The sequence below is a fragment of the Desarmillaria tabescens genome (assembly GCF_030435595.1).
Source record: "Desarmillaria tabescens strain CCBAS 213 chromosome Unknown EV420scaffold_166, whole genome shotgun sequence".
Classification (NCBI taxonomy): domain Eukaryota; kingdom Fungi; phylum Basidiomycota; class Agaricomycetes; order Agaricales; family Physalacriaceae; genus Desarmillaria; species Desarmillaria tabescens.
Window position 1 is genome coordinate 1 of NW_026848465.1, and position 14,302 is coordinate 14,302.

Consider the following 14,302-nt stretch of genomic DNA (forward strand, 5'->3'; position numbering starts at 1 on the left):
TATCAGCGCGGCATTGGCACGACGAGCACGATTAATGATCGCTTGCAGTTCGGCCACCCGGACCGAAGCGCTTACCTTATGGACACAGCCACCAAGAGCTTCTTTTCCAACCTTCATCCGATATCTCAGGCGATGCCAGTCTTGAAAGGCTATCGAGGAAATACTATGTGCTGTTTTTAACTACTGAAGTGTATGTCTTTCTCTTTGTTTATCTCCCTCCCCAACGGACGATTTTTGACAGACTACGTGAGTATGATTTCGTATTTAGACCATGCATTCAAATGCATTGCCTAACCATGGACCATGGGATGCCATCGGTTAGAATAGTCGTGAAATAATAAGTCTGCCATCCCATTCTCATCTAACCGTATGATACATCACTGACATGTCCTCCCTAGATTACAGATGTTCCCTGCATATATTGGTATTCAACTCCTCAAACCCAGATCTCTTTCGTTGGGGACGGACACGTGCTCGAAGAACGCCCAGACTCGACGCGTTTGGCAGGTCACGCTTTCGTCCGGGCAGTTGCCAGTGCTAGATATAAATAGCGCTCCATGTCCCAATGGCACGTCTTTCTGCCCTTCCTTCTCTACCTCCACTATCTCCAGCCGCCGTCTTCGGGTATCCGGACTCTTTCCTACCCTTCCATCGCTTTTAAGGCTTCACGTCAAGATAATGGCTCGTCCGGGAGGCATAGGGTAGGGCTCTGCTTTACCGAGAATGGTCAAGGAGTTCTCGAAGACGGTATCAATCCGGGAGCCCTTCGAGCTTGGCCAAAGATGGAATGTATCAGGATATTAGTTCGGAATGGTGTTTCTGTACGAAATAAACGACATTTCACGCGATAATTGATAGATATGTTATCCTGGTGCGTTTCTGTCCATATATATGCGCATATATGCTGATCTATACACTTCGCCAGTGACTATTTCACCTGGCAATATGCCGTCTAGACCTTAATCAAGGCCCGTCTTGGATTGAAGGACAAAGAGCCCTCGACAACATGCACATTCCATTGATGCTCCCGCTCTCTATAAAGCGAAAGCTCCCTTTTGGTACGATCAATTCCCCAGCGCGACTCCTTCCAGATCGTGTGCGTAGTGTTACGTATCCTACGGGTGACCCGTATCTCTCCAGTCACCTAATCCGAGCGTGTAGCTTCGCATGCTACGATATCAGCGATGTCCTCCCCTATCGACCTCGGCAAGACTTGGAGAGCAGTGTCTCCAATCGGCGCTGGTCATCGTTTGCTTCGGATTCAGTGACACGACGGATCGGATCGGAACCTCGTCCCCGACCGACCCACTCGGTGTGTTGTGTTGTCGCATAGTGGAAAGAGGCGGCGTGGCTAATGATAACTATGACCCCAGGGTTCAGGATCTATATTTTTCCTTCAACGCGTGCACCTAACTTTAGCGTCGTCACCGGCAGTCGTGTTATGGCTGACTACGGGTCGCTTAGAAGGTCATGTCATCGGATTCGGTCATGAGGACCTACGTACTCCCTGCCAGTCGTATCTGGTGTGAAAGAACAATATCTCGGGCGGTGAACGCGGGATGGCTTATTAACTAGGGCGGCTTGGTTCCACGATGACGAGCAAATGTTGTCGTAACGCAACTCTAGCTTGTTCGGCGTTTGGTGTCATCCATGAAACAGTGAGCCACCACCGCATTACTCGTGAGCCTCACTGAAGTTGCGTCGCAGGATCTTGGACGATTCTCTACGGGGATGTCTGTGTTTACACCGACGTTATCTGGAAGACGGGGAAACCAACAAGTACCCAATTCCTGGAAACGGCGTAATTGCTGCCTCTGCATTCGATGTCAAAGAGTATAGGCGTATCGAGTCTGGCGACCTATCTCCGCGCATGGATGGAGCAAGGTATCAGGTCGCCGATTCAGACAGGAACAAATCGATACCATCAGGGAAAGAAGCGTCACCCTGCGTGAGGAACGAAGTGGACGACATCGGATATTACATCTAAGATCGATCTCAGCTGCAACCTTGCCCTTTTAGCTGTCGCTTCGCCTCCTCTGAACATGAAACCATTATTCCCACCGGGATACGAACTTCGAAGAGCAGACGATAGCCGCGGTAGATTTTTCTAGCGCCAGGTGAGTCGACTGTAGAATCTTTCAAGTTTCCGCACGTGTTCTTATTGATCAGGAGATATGACTGACCAGAATGGCCACCAAGACGGACGCCTTATCACTGCCAGAGGCGTTAAACTCCACTACAACCCAAGACTGTTGAGCTACACCGGATCCTCGTGTCATAACGCAAGCCGTACGGAACCATCGGTATTCCTACCCAAACATTGAAGAAGTACCTGCCAAAGGAAGAGCCTTCTCCCGTTCAGTCCCCTACTAAGCGGCATCACACATTCCATGACCATCTTGGAATCTATCCGATGCATCGGCATGTTTGCCTGCTGCAAGCCTCGGGTCGCTCTCGGCCTTGGGCCCATTGGAAGTTCTGCCCGTGTTCTTTTCTCCGGAAGCACATTCAGTCTTTCATTATGTATTGCTCTTACGATCTTCATCTCTGGGTCTTATGTACCCTGAGGCCCTGGTCCAAATAATCAAATCATGTGCATCTTTCATGATCTGTGGATTGGACTTCGTCAATCTAGATTCTTATCACGCCTTGAGCCTCCCATTCCTCATCCAATATCGCCATCAAGAAAATATCCTCCCATCCTCCCTGAACCCAGTTGACCTTCCTCTTTCGACCTTCCTCAAGGAATCCCCTGCGTATTAATTTGGGTTAGTCGTGAACTTACACTCCAATTGACAAAAATACTTACATCCTCTTATACAAATCGATAGCGTTCCTATTCCTCTCAAACACCGACAAAGAAACTCTGTGCAACCCCAATTCCCTAAACGAATAGTCCACGACAAACCTTGTAACCTCAGTCCCGTATCCCTGACCCCAAAACTTGGGCAAGAGCATGATACCGAAAGTACCATCGCGATTCTTAGGATTTCCCACCGTCAACGATGTCTGTCCCACGAATTCACCCGAATCCCGTGCTTCGACCATGAGCCACAGGACATTCTTCTCTGAATCTGCCGCTTTACGGAGGTATTCGGCAAATCTGCTTCCGCGCGGAACGATGTATTCGTTCGTAACCATTGGCTGAACGAGTGGGTCGTTCCAGAGGTTGAGGAGGGACTCTAAATCGGAGTCTCTGAAGGCGCGTAGATAGAGGCGTTCAGTCGTGAACATCGCGTGGGATTGATTCTGCGCATGCTGGGACGCCTTTCATGTTCTTATGACTGGGGGTCTTGAGGTTAGTCCCCCGAAATGGAAACCCATCAGTGGCTCAGGGTTAGCCGTGATCTTTATGACTCGACTCTACCTTACCAGGGACTGCGCATGGTACTATTGAACTGTGCTCTACTGCTGCTGAGCTCAATGACTCGCACAAGATTAGCCGCAGTAATGGAAGGTTACAAATACTGCTGTGCTGGAATACCGGAATGGCTTCGGGCTAAAGCATGCAATGTAGCATCATTGAAATAGCCGACGTATAACTTACGAATGACCGGAACGCAAGGGTAGGCAGCGTCTCTTGCATCTTTGTCGATATAGCTAACTTCGTTTCCATTTTGTTTCTGACAGCAGAAAGGTATTCGTCCTGGTCGGCTATTAGGAACGAGCGCTAAATACCTGGGCTTCCGGTTTTAGAGTGACCTTTGGCTATTCTATGCAACTCCCCTTTCCCACCCTGCGAGGGCATGAGTAACCCGTCTACAACCACCGCACGCTTTGGACCCCAATTACCAACAAATCATGGAATTCCGCATTCCGCTAGATTTCTAGACGCCAGAAGCTAACGATAGCTTGGCGTTGTCAGTTTTTTTTTACGCTTTCGTCCCTCTAACCTGGGGAAAGCGTTGGGCGATGAATCAATACATGCAAGTCGTGGTTAGGTCCCTGACAAGATTCTCGGCGACGCAACAACTCGTGCCTATCGTCCCTTTACAGCTTATTCATGAAGCCCTTTTGTCTCTGACTGCGCATTGACGCCAGCCGCAGAGCTACGGCTTACCAAAAGCACGCTTTAATCTCGTAAAGCAGGATCATGACCCCGGTGATTTACGGCTCTAGATCTCATTTTTTAAGGTCGGACCGACCTAAGGAGCCTTTTTCGCACTAGTGCCTTAGTGCTTTACCCGCCTTCGTAACCAAATTTGTGCTGTCCCCTTCGTGCGTACTACGCCACATTCCGCTGAGGTCTCAAAAAAACTTTCATTCACGGAGCAAAGGCAGCTGCTCCGGTCATCGATAAATCCAGCCGGCATCTTTTTTTTGCTGCACAGATGGCTGGATTTAACTTTTCTCTTAATTTTGGCGACACCTCGTGTTCAGTTCGGTTCTGGTGAAAGAAGCTGTTTCACGTCGTTGGAGTACTATAGTTGGAGGTATTGCTCCTCCACTTTTGCCTCTGCTTGACAAATTGTATGCACTGCATTCGCGCGCCAAGTCATTTTACGGAAGACTGCGACTCTAAAACACGTTTGAAATGCCAAGAACACCAGGTGCGCGTACTCGTGAGAGGCGTGTTTTCACTCGAAAAGCGCGATCTACAGGCGCACCTACGGCAACTTATCGAAGGGAGTTTTAGAACGGACCTTGCTGGGTTATTTTCCCCCTTTTTGTTCAAGGGTCTTTGTTCAGATGCCAAGATGTAGTGGTATCGGTACCGCGACAGCACTTAATGGCGACCGGGCCAAGACGAACCTAATTGATGGCAATGATAAGGAAGGATCAGCTGTTATCGGAGAACGACCCAACCCCCACTTAGTGTATAGGTAAAGCGGCGCCCCAGGGGGAATGGTGGGAAAACAGGCTGCAAAAGGTTGTTCACACGCGGCTGAACGGTAGATACAGAGTGCGTAAGTAAAAAAAAGTTAATGGTAAATGAAGGGCCTTTTAATGAAAAAGTGAACACCGTGCCGGTACCATCGCTCACTGAGGATTACGGCAGACACTTCAGGGCGAATACTAATACCCCGAGGTCCGTTGACAGCCCCCAGCAAAAACCCCACATCCACAAGACTTTTTCTAACTTTTGCCTACTCGTGTTGGTCGCCTTGGAACTCGGCCCGTCACCAAGTGCCAAGAAGAACTTCGATCGACGTCAGTTCCAAATTTGCAAAACGCAGCCGGAGCTCACTTTTCCGTCCTGCCGCCATCAACATTCTCGTCGTCGTCTTCGACAACGAGCTCACGCCTTCAGTCATTGCTCGCCATCGTCCAGGTTGAGCCAATTCCGCCTTTAGTTCCCACCCAGCCCCACCCAGCCTCCGGAGTGGTGCACGCGGTTCTACGTCATGGGCTTTTACCCTGTGGGTCCCTCTTTGTCCTCCTCTTTGTTGTCGAGGCTTATCATCCGGTCCAGTTTGAAGTAACGATACCACATGTCATTTATTCATGTCTCGGCGGGTTCATTGTGCTGGTGAGTGACCGTGCAGTGGCTGCAGACCGACTCTAAACCGTGCTGTAGTTTGGCATGTTTTCTTTGTTTCTCCGTGAAAGGGTGTGTATCACGTCTCTACTTTGTTTCGTTACTAACGTCTACGGCAGCTGTATATTGGAGAAGCATGTTGGGCCTTTTTGTTTGGTGTCATTATCGGTGTGTTCAGCTTGATTTTCTGCTGTAGGCGGGTGGCTCAAGCTGTGGGGCAGGTCCATATGGCGCCGGAATATTCGACCCCAGATCCTGGGGAAGCGAAGATTCGACGAATACGGTTACTCTGGAATTTACTAGGGTTGTCCTCGCAATAGGTGTCTTTGCCATAGGGGTGGAGTTGCCCAAAGCATACATGCGACGCCACTGGAAAAGTCTATTCTTCCTTTTAGCACCCGTGATGACATGGGTACGTTCACTTTTATCTTATTTTCTTTGTCTAACAAGACTCTATCTAGGGTTGGTTCGTCTCCGCCGGTCTCATTTACGCCCTAATTCCAGGCCTCAATTTTCTGTCTTCTCTTGCCATAGCCGCCTGTCTCACGCCAACAGACCCCATTCTCGCAGCCGCTGTCGTCGGTGGGAAATATGCCGATAAGCACGTTCCCGCTCATATCCGACATCTCTTGGCAGCAGAAAGTGGTTGCAATGACGGTGCTGCCTTCCCTTTTCTCTACATCGCCCTCTATCTCGTCATTGACGCCCCCAGCACTGGTAAAGCTATCAAAGATTGGTTCCTTCTCCTATGGCTCTGTACGTCATTTCCATTCTTCAGGTCACCTTCTCGACTTCTTACACTAAAGCAGATCAGGTCGTCCTTGGCGTGGTCATTGGTTCCTGCCTCGGCTTCGGCTTCAGGCACCTAATGAAATTTTGCGAACGACACGATCTGATAGATCGACATTCCTATGTTGCCCAGTATGTCTCGCTCGCCATGTTCGCCACTGGGGTGACCACTCTTCTCGGCTCAGATGACCTCTTGTCAGCATTTGCCTGCGGCACCGCGTTCGCGTGGGATGGCTTCTTCAACCGACAGACGGAGGAGTCTGTTTTTAGTTCCGTCATCGACTTGCTCTTTAACATTGCCGCGTTTGTCTTTGTAGGCGCATGGATGCCGTTCAAGGATTTCTCTAATGAAGAACTCACCCTCAGCGTGTGGCGCTTGATCGTCATTGCCATTCTCGTCCTCCTTCTCAGAAGGTTACCGGTCATGATCGCGCTGTACAAGTGGATTCCGGATATTAAGACGTTCCGCGAGGCTGTCTTTAGTGGACACTTTGGGCCCATTGGAATTGGTATTCGTTCTCCTTTTTCCTCTTTTTTCTTGCCGTTGACGATGGTTTATCAGGTGCCGTATTCATATCGACGCTTGCGGCGGAAGTCTTGCACAATAATTTAGGCGACAACCCTAGCCATCAAAATGAGCTGCTTGTCGACACCATTCAGCCGATTGTCGCATTCATGGTTCTGTGCTCTATCACTATCCACGGTCTCTCGATTCCGTCCTTTTCTCTCGGTCGACGCGTGCATTCCGTATCACGGACATGGTCCCGACACGCCTCGATGCCCGATTGGACGAACCAAGCACGGATGGTGGATAGACGGGAGGATATCGTTGTCAATCGCGATCATGTCGATGAAATGGAACGGGGGGAAATGTCGCCCGAGGAGAAGACAGATGTGGAGAGCTCACCTAGCAGTGGCAGCGCGCCTGCAACGTTGTCACAGAAGGAAGTGGGGCATGAGCATGAGGTCGAGAGGGAGAATGACGCCGTTCAAAATGCCGAAGAGAAGGAGAAGAAAGAGGGCTCCTTGCATATGCCGGAAGGCGAGGAGCCTCCTGATGGCCGGGAGACTCTTTCCGAGTGGCAAGAAGGACCATACAGGATCATTGAACGGCGTGCTGGTCCCGGCGAGGAGGTAAGACTCATCATTATGAATGATTCATCGAGAGGTGACTAAACGCTTGTTTTTTTATAGGTTGAAGTCGAGGTTATCAAGAATGCTGGTCACGAGGAAGGAGAAGAATCTCACATTATCCGCACTACGGGCCACCATGACTCCGTCCGTCATGAAGTCAGGGCTTTGCTCGAGCGGCTGGCAGAGGGACCTCCTAAGGTTGTTCACACCATCGAGCATGAAGTTGCCAAGGCTACGCGAAGGCTGTCTCCTAGTCCTCCACGAAAAGATGGAGAGGAAGAGGAGGAGGGATGGGCATCGGAACATAGTGACGCTGAGGGTGAGGCCTCGACATCTGCTATGGACCGGCGTAAACGGTCAAAATCACCACGGGCAAAAGTTCCAGCCAAGTCTGGAACGAAGAGGAGACGAGCCTCGATACGACGAGGTCTGGCGGGGCACTTCATGGCGCAGGAAGGCCGAGGGAGGGAGTCCCTAGCGAGTCCGCAACATCTGAGAGTCAACAGCGTGAAGGCGATGCATTCGTCGAGAGAAGCGTCCCCGTCACGGTCCATCCGTTTCGTAGATGAGGAGCAACAGCGTCATAGTGGTGGAAGTGGGGCTAGCACGCCGAGGATGAATGAAGAGGCTGATTCGACGCGGAACAAGGTCACGTTTGGGGACCTGCCGCGACCGAGTAGTAGTGGAAATGCGGGTGTATGATTCCTAGATATCACGAGGAGGACAATTTAGATACCTCTTACTTATGTAGCCTTACAAGGTGTAACTGTATTCGCTATGATGCAATGTCTGTTCGTACTCTATATTACATACTTAGGTAGGGGTACAAGGTGGCGAGGTCAATGGGAATGATAGGCTAATTTCTACGAGTTGATTCCATGTTCCTTCGCCCTTTGGTGATCGGAATACAAGCGTAATTGATTCGACATTGGTCAGGTTGCGCTTGACTTTGATTGTCATACACGTACCTGGGGATAAAACTCAAACCCTTGCCCACGTTCGTCCTGCCCTGAGACTTGGTATGCCGTTCCAGGCCGATGAATCTGAATCGCTGGTGCAGGAGAGCCAAAGCATTCCTGTGAAGGTGATCCTCTGTGGATCATAATATTAGACTCCAATGAGTGGGAGCTAAGATGCTACAAGACACCACTGTTGACAGGCGTTCGCCATTGCTCATGGATTACGTTCAGTATCAAAGTGACCGTCCAAGATTCAATGCACTGAGGCCGAACGCAGACTATTGGGGAAATTTGAGTGCTTTGGAGATGGCAGATATCTTCTAAGTAGGGCTTTATATCTGCAGGCCATGTCATCAAATAGTAGGAGGTTCCTGTCACAGGTATTGTATGATTGGGGCTCCTCATCCGCATCGTGTTCGCAAGGTCAATGTGGTTGCGAATGAGTGGTTCGAGGATGATGGCCCATTCTGCTGATTCTATCAGCCATGCTCAGCTGCAGAACATGGAGACAGACAAATACTCGAGCAAGAGGTGATGCCGATTTTTGGGTATTCGCGCCTCATCGTGTTCTACGTGAGGGCGGAAAGTAAACACATGGCAGAAAAGTGCAAAAGGAACAGAAAAGTAGCTATTAGAACTGTTCATATGCAAAATTTGATGATATACAGAGTTCGGAGTGAGATAAGTTAAAGTCTGAATGTTCAGAGTTTTAGTGAAGACGTGGCTTCAACAAGTAAATAAAGGCCATGAAGAGGAGCAGCATTGGATTCCATGCCATAAGCGGGTTTACACCATTGGACGGGCTAGTAGAAGTCGAGGAAGTCGAGGAGGACGTTGCAGATGCGTTGCTTGACGGAGAAGAATTAGATAACTCTCGGGGAGCATACTCCGATGGAACAGACAAGACAATACTGTCGAAATCTATCCCTCCGTCAGCTTGTGATACTCAAGTAAAGGATAAAGCAAGATCGTACCAAAATACGACTGATTAACCCCAGCCAAATTCTCGATCTTTAGCGAATGTACGGATCCACCAAGATTGGAGGCAAAGAATTTTAAACAAGGTTGTTGCTGCTCGCACGTTTGTCCAAACGCTCCTCCACAGCCAGATGTGCCATTAAATGTCTGGGCAGTCCCGTTGTCGAGATAGACGTTGTACTCTCGATGATCATTCTTCTTGTCGCCAAATACGTAAATGGCCGAGCCTAGTGCAACCGGTACTCTGAGTCAAGGTGAAAGAGAAATTCGGATGAGGACTTACCCTGGAAGTTCAATGAGAACGAGGCCAGGTTCTCATTCGTGTACGTTGAGCCTCCTCCGCTAAAAGCGGGGGAGGTGTTGTTCCCCCATACACCAGTATACGTAATTGACGAGTCCGTCTCTTGGAGGGTCCTGTTTGTGACTGTCGCCCTATTGTGCCAATGTTAATACGACAAAGAATAGCGCATATATGCACACTCACCCTTCGGGTGCAAGCTGTACCGTCATTTGGAGGAAGTCAAATAGAAACCCGTTTCCGCCGCCGTCACTACCCTTGGCTCCGACATTCTTAAGAGTCAACGTGTGATTGGCATACTCCAGAGCGTTGCTTCCATATAGAAGATGTGGTAGTGACGCGTTACTTGACGAATACGCGCTCAAAGTCGTCGTGTTCGAGTCGATGGTGACCTCGTACGATCCGTAATTTGGGCCCGAATTGCCATAGATGTATATTGCCGGCCCTGTAAGTCATCCAGAAAACGCTCGGAAACTTTGAAAAAAGTGAAAATACCAGTAAAATTGAAACTTATTGAAGCATTTATTGTCTCAGTCGCATGGTATGTTCCCATCCACCATTGGCTCGAAGCCGCATTGAAGTCAGAACTTGACGGATCCGGCGTTGTCCATACGGACTGGTCAGGAGAATAGAGCAGGATACTGTCGAAGTCGTCGACACTGATGTTGGCGTTGACGGCGGAGGAGTCCATGGTGACGGTAAGAGGACAAGAAACACGCCAAGCACACACGGCCCCGACAGCCGTTCGAATTCCAAATTGGGCCACCCTTCCGAATGTGGCACTCGCGTCCCGACAAGCGACAGTCATGGCGGTATCTTCAACTGCACGTGAGATCGCTTTCACTGGCCAGTGCACGATGGATGCTGTTCGAGCAAAGATTCCCACTCTAAAGTCTCTTGGAATTTTCTAGTTTATGCTGTCCTATGTGAGACCTATGAGAACTTGCTAGAAATTAGAATCACTCCTAAGATTCGTAGAAGAATGATAACTGCGTGTTGATGATAATAGCAGACTCATATGGCATTGCAAAGGTAATTTTTATTAAATCTGCTAGGACACGGGAGGCACGGGTTCAAAAAACGTAATCAGATGAAGGGCCGATCAACGCCCTTTCTCAGCCCTTTCTTGGTCAACAACCGCCATGATGCCGCATTGACTCTACCATTTGTGCCTTATCTCTGCATACATGGCTGTTCAAACTCGCTGTACAAGGGGCAATAACATCGAAAGTATGGAAACGGAGACCCTGACCATGGCATTCACGAGATCTCAAGTATTTCCTGGCATCATTCTCTCTGAGAAACAGCATTGTTTCCGGGTACATCATGTCAGCATGGACACCTAGTGGGGATTACAACCGAAGCAGGAGCAGCTGATCATGAATGTGACCAGATGCTTGCTCGTTTTCTCAACAATTGAATCCTTATTACATATGTAACGTCCCATCCGAGTCGAACGTTGGTCTTCCCTCTTCCCAGCCAACAGTTATGTCCTCCCCCAGCCAATATGGACAAATCTCCTTCCGACAAAAGCTCAAGGTGTACTCTTTGGGGACGATTGTGCTACGTATGCCTGTCGTAATCGCGATTTTGTGACCCTGCTTGCTTACTTAGTAAATTCTCAGCTCTTTATTCGCTATGGACAGCAATAACCTATCCATTCTCTCCGACCCTACGAAAGAAGACACTCAAGCTTGCCATCTCCCATGCCCAAACAAGATTTGGTACCGATAACTTTTCTGTCCCCGAGCTGCAGTTCATCGCAGGCCTCGGCGTCGACATCTACAAGTCATGGGCAAAGAAGAGCAAGCTGCCGGTTGATATCGAGGACCTTCCCGAAGAAGGCGCGAGACTGTGTTGGATCGGTCCTAAACGTACGGACAAGGTGATATTCTATTGCCACGGTACGCATCCTTTATCGACAATCCGGAGTTTGTTGCCAAATCAATATAGGTGGCGGGTTCGTTTTACCGTTCTGGGATTCGTTCCTAACCTTCTGGAGGCACGCACAAGTCGAATTGGAAGCCAAGAACGTAAACATCGGGATCGTTCTCATGTCGTACAGTACGTCTTTCCAACCCAACTCGACATATCAACATCTCTGACAAACACCCAAACAGATCTCATTCCACCCGGGAAATTCCCAAGCCAGCTCCGCGAAGCCAAATCTGGGCTCGAGCACCTCTTCAAATCAGGCGTTAAGCCTGAAAACATTCTGCTCGCTGGGGACTCTGCAGGAGGGAACCTCGTACTCCAGATCTTCTCTCACATACTCCACCCTCTCGCTTCCGTTGAGCGCATAAACTTTCCCTCCGAAGCTCCCTCTCACTTCCGAGGCGCGTTCCTCTCATCTCCTTGGGTCTCCCCCAGCGGCGACATCGGAATGGGCCCAGCTAGTAACAACAAAACCGACGTCCTAGCGGCAAGTACATACCAAACGTGGGGCAAAATACCCCTCAAGGACGTCCCCGAGGCGGATCTTCCGTTCATGGAACCAGCCAAAGCGCCAAAGACGTGGTTCTCCGGTATCGAGAAGGTGGTGGAGCACATCCTTGTCACGTCAGGTGGAGCAGAGTGTATCACAGATTCGCATGTGCAGTTCCATGAGGAGTATCTGAAGGAACAGCACCCAGATGTGAAGTTTGTGGTACAGAAGGATGGAGTGCACGATAGTGTTTTGTTTGAGCTCGCTTTGGAGAAACGGCCTGTACAGGAATTGGCGGGGGTCATCGTGGATTGGGTGGCGGATACGTTTGGGGAGGGTGCTTTGGCGACGTGAGATACTGGGAGGGTTTGTTGCGGAGATATTATTTGGATATTGGAACATTTGTCAATGTATGCTGCTGTTACGGTTGCAGTTGGGTGTCGACGAGCGTTTGAGATCTATGTTGTACGCTTGCTTGGTGACATATATAGGAACTGAATGGTACGGAAATAATGCACCCTGTGAAACGGAGGTTTGTGTCTTTATCCTTGACGCCCCAGTAGTTCGAGGGGTATGCATTCAAACGAAAATACTCGCTTGATTGGCATTACATGTATCTTATTCACTCGAAGACTGTCTCGTATCTATTCGCACTCGATTAAAGAAGAAATAATGGCTGGTAACCGCCACGGAGGATGACGAAGCCATTTCAGTCCCTCACACGCCTGTCCCAAGCATGCTCTTTCAATGCATGATCGGGAGGGGCTTGTATGGCTCCTCGAGATACTTAACTTCTTCTTCAGTCAGTGCAACCCCGATGGCGCCTAGAACACCATTCTATCACCAGGAGCAATGCACAAAAAATTAGAAGACATACCAATGAGATCTTCAAGGTTGGCCAATGATGTCGTCCCAACAATCGGGGCAGAGATACCTACAACGGTACGTTAACAATTGCAGAGAGTATAAAAACAAAAGATACCGAACCCTCTTTACCCATGGAATACGCAACGGCGACTTGGGCCATCGAAATACCGCGCCTTTTTGCTATCTCTTCGACACTACGATAACTTTAGTTGGTCGAATCGCGGTAAAAGGGGGAAAAGATGCACCGTTTGATAATTATTTCGGTAGCATCACCGGCCTTGTAGATTGTTGCCCAACTTGGGAAGATCTGAGCTGGACGTAGGACAGTTTTCACGCTAAATCACTTAAAGATCTGTCTCCGTACGCTTGGTCTCTTGCTGGATGGGCCGTGTGAGCATACCTCGAGCAAGAGGAGACCATGGAATGGAGCCGACTCCGAAATGCTATATTGTGCAAATGTCTTGAACAAAAACTCTGAGGAGAAGTATGACAGCCGGACTGTACCTTGAGAGTAGGGAACATCTCACGCTGTTCTTCCCGATAGAGAAGGTTGTGATGATTCTGCATTGATACGAAGGGGGTCAAATTATGTTGAATCGCATAATCTACAGCCAAGTGTCAGTTTGATAGTACTAGAAAAGAAATATCACATACTCTGCATGACATGGACTGATGCGCAAGCATAATAATGAGTATGCAGCAGCAGTAGTGAAATAAGCCTACTGGTAACTCACACTGCCACGCGTAACAAGAAGACATGCCAATATATCTGACATATCCGGCCTTGACGACGTCGTGAAGGGCTTGCATCTAGTTGTATAAGCGTATTATAAGCACCGGCGGCGTAAAAATATTGTACAAAGATCAATTCACCGTTTCAGAAACAGGCGTATCGGGATCGAATCGATGGCCTTCAAACACGGCGTTAGAGAAAAGTCGAATGAGAATAGCAACGGACTGGCACCCACATTGTAGGACATCAATATATTCGAATTGTAAACGTTTCAAGCTGTGCTTGACACTGTCGAAGATGTGCTTCACGCAACCTCAGCGCATTTGTCTCCAGAGAAATGCTTGGCGCGAACGAACCTTTCTGCTGAGACCATGCTGGTTCACGTATCCATTCTTTTCGCTATCAGCGGGGGTCATATATAGTTCTTCAGGCTCTTGCCCGACTGTACAGAAGACCTGGAAAAACTCAGTCGGCGTCGCTTCAATGTGATTGAGCATCTACGTACTTTGGTCATCACGACGATTTCTTCGCGTGGCAAGTTGTGCTGCTTGATCGCCTTTCCGAGTGTGACTTCGGACTGCCCGTTAGAATAAATCTATGAGGGAAAATGAATTAGTCAAGAGGCATTCAGAATTACTGG